Here is a 3,714-nt window from a genome sequence, read left to right on the forward strand (position 1 = left end):
CTGTGGCGCAAGCGTGTGTGTTTTTTTGCGTGATTTGCGGACGGACGGCGATGGGTCCTGACAGAACGAGGAAGTGAACGCAAGCCCCCTTACAAGAATGGTTCACTTATGAAAACACGGCGTCAGGAAACACTATGCCTTTTCTCTGGCACACACTATGGGCTGCTTGTTCCACCTAACCATCCCCCTCATAACCCTTCACTCTCTTCCTCTTTCTCTCCCTCTCTCTCCCTCTCTCTCTCTGTCTCTCTGAATCTCTCTCTCTCTCCTCTTTTCTCCTTCCTTTCTCTTTCTGAGTGTGGCTGGGAAAGAGGAGAAGGAAGAGGCGAGAGCAAAGGATGAAAAGGAGCACTGTTGCCTCTGTGCTGTTGAGGAAATAGTGGTGACCTTGTCATGGGTTCAGGAGTGCAGAGCCCAAACATCTCTCTCTCCCTCCCTCCCTCCCTCCCTTCCTCTCTCTGCCCCCCTCTCTTCACATATCTCCATTCCTCTCCATCCCTCTGTCTACTGTCTGTGCCGCCCCCCCCCCCCCCCCCCCCCCTGGCAGAGATGTTGCCCTGTAGTGTCCCTGTAGTCTGTGGGATTATGGGCTATGTGCGGTGGCCCCGGCGTGCGTGTGTGTGTGTGTGTCTTGCTGTGAGGGAGACTGAGGGCCGAGGGGCTCCGGGAGGGTTGGCTGGAAGCCCGGACTCCTCCTGTGGCTCCTGGTGCTTTTCCTGCCGCCATTTTGGCTCCGGGCCCAGACTGACCTCCGCACTGCCACACAGCCACTGGTCAGCCACCTGTGTGTGTGTGTGTGTTTTCCAAAAATGTGAGAGGAAAAGTGTAAGTGTGGTGGGAGAGAGTTTATTTAAATATGAATGTGCGAGTGTAAGTGTGTAAGTGTGTGAGAGAGAGGCTGTTTATGTGTTAATGTGTGTACGTGAAGAAGCATTGGATATTTGCATTTACGTGTATGTGTGTGTATGTCAGTGAGTACACACGTGTGTGTGAGAGTGTCTGATCTGTCACAGTCTCGTTCTTGGCGGATCAAAGTGTGCGTGATGTGATTAAGGATGTTTTCAATCAAACAATCCGATTGCTCTGAACGGTTTCCTCACCACTCAACCCAAGTCGGCAAAACAGGAGCTTAGGAACCGAGCGGTGAACCTCACAAAGTCAAAGCAAAAAGGGAGGAAATAGAGAAAGAAGAAGAAAAGTCAGAGCTGTATCAGTTAGCTGGCACTAAGGAGGCTTTCCCTCTCACTTTTTCCATGTTATGGTTAAATGGCCTTGAAGCCAAATCTCTCTCTCTCTCTCTCTCTCTCTCTCTCTCTCTGTCTCTCTCTCTATCTCCGCTTCTCTGTGTCTGTCCCTCCCTCGCTCTCCCCTCCCTCTCTCGTTCTCCATCCCTCAGTGCGAGGGGGAGGTGAATAATTAAAAGTGTGGAGGATGTGGAAGGGCTTGACTTCTTTTTATTTTATTTTGGTTTCTTCAGGAAACCCCCCAAAAAACGTTTTTAAACGCTCTCTGACATTTGGCTGCCCGTCGGCCATGGTTTTGACAAGCGAGGCGACGTCGGAGGAAAAAAACACCATTACCTCAACGCTGACCGGTCGCTAATGGCGACGGCCGGTCACATGGCAGCCTGTGGCGCCAAAACCACAGAGTGCCGTGATGATCTAAAAACAAAACGATATAAAAAGAAAGAGAGAGAGAGAACGAGCGAGACAGAGAAGTAGTGAGATATTTCGGACTTCATCTTATTTTAAGGTGGAAAAAGTTGTGTTTCAGGGGATTTTTGCATTGCTAAGACAGGGAAAATAGCCATGAAACGTGCAGGCTGTTCTTGAGGGTAACAAGAGGAGGACGTACACACGTGCAACCCTTCAGCCACACAATGCGGACATGTGCATATGTGTATATGTGGACACACTCACATTCACACCCATACAGTCACTCAGACACACATACTGACCTGACAGGTAAACTCACATGGCAGACACTTTAAGTGCATATACAACTTGAATACAAACAATATTCACGCACACACACACACACACACACACACAAACAAACACACACAAAAGGAATGAAGACAGAACGAGGAAGACAGTTAGAACAACACACACACAAACACACACACACACACCGCACACAAACACGCGCGCACACACACAAACACACACACACACACAGACGCACGCACACACACACAATCAGGAGTGTGCCTGTGCCCTCTCTGGAGAGTGGGCTGCATGTGGTGTGCAGGCTTGTCCATTGTTTGGCCAAGAGGCTTCAGTGGGCCGGCAGGAGTCTCCGCTCTGCTCCACTCTCTCTCTCCATGGCCTTGTAAATATGACTCGAAACGTTTTTTATCGCCTGCATTCATCAAGCTGCGTTTTGTTTGGGCTCGTTTCTTGTTTGTGTGTGTGTGTGTGTGTGTGTGTGTGTGTTTGTGTGTGTGTTGTTCTTACTGTCTTTCTTGTTCTGTCTTCATTCCTTTTGTTTGGCGTAAAGCTCTGGAGAAGCTGTGGACCACACGGAAGATTTTATTGGAATTGTTTATTTTATTGCTTTGTAGAGTTCCAGCTTGTGCTCTCAGCTGTCCTCCTGTCTTTATATGCCATTAAATGCATAGACCTATCAATCAATCAATCAATCAATCAATCAATCTGTCTGTCTGTCTGACAAATTCAGTCTGTCTATTGAAATGTCTGTCTGTTTATGTTACTAATTATCTGTCTGTCTAGCTACTGTTCCTTTTCATCTATATTGATGTATAATGGTATGTAAACACAATTTTTTGTCTCCCATTCTCATCCTACTTTTGTATTGTTCCCTCTCTTTTTCCTTTTCTCTTTCGCTCTCTCCCTGTCTGCACCCCCCAGTGTGTGTCCTCCCCACTGCTCAGCTGACTTGCAGGCTGTTGTTTGTGACACCAGCTGGCTTTGACCTCCTGACCTGTGACCTGTGACCTTGACTGTCTGTTTTCGGGCAGGCCAGCATCTCAGTCCTAAGGGAGACTCATCTTGGTGGACCCCAACTGAACGTTTCAAACCCTACGTTTCAAAGCCTCCTCTTCAGCTGTCTATTCATAAAATAACTGGGACCATTTTCAGTGAAAGACCACCGCACACTCTCTCTTATAACCTGGCAACGTAACTGTTTATTTAGCATCAGTGATGTTACGCTGCAAGATAGTCATTGATTTGGCAATAGAATGATTAACATGTAAAAGGTGACAGCTTTTTTGACAGTTTTGGAGAAATGTGATTGTGTATGATTTCCAGTCTTATGAGTGGTGTGTGAGCGCGATGTAATGATACAAAGACAGGAGAGGTGGCGGTGTGGCATTTGAGGATTTCAGGGGTTCTCGTGCACCCGGGGGGGGGGGGGGGGGGGGGGGCGGTGTGCACAGCATGGCTCTTCGGATGAAGGGCTGAGGGGGGTTATGTTTGTTTTGCCCTCCAGACGAAGATTAAAGGCTTGAGCTGGGGGATTTTCTCCTAGACTGACAACACACTCAATCAAATAAACAAATAAACAACTCACACACAATCCGCAAACGGATGAATTAAACAACCCCCCCCCCAAAAAAAAAAAAAATGGGGGGAGAAGGGAGCAGAAATTGAAATTAAAAACATTAAACGTTATCAGTTGGGCCACTGTGATTTATTGTGATTAATGTCTTGGATGAAGGGACGGGGCAGCTCCAAGGACAAAGTGACCCGT

Source organism: Clupea harengus, chromosome 18 (assembly GCF_900700415.2).
Source record: "Clupea harengus chromosome 18, Ch_v2.0.2, whole genome shotgun sequence".
NCBI classification, from domain to species: domain Eukaryota; kingdom Metazoa; phylum Chordata; class Actinopteri; order Clupeiformes; family Clupeidae; genus Clupea; species Clupea harengus.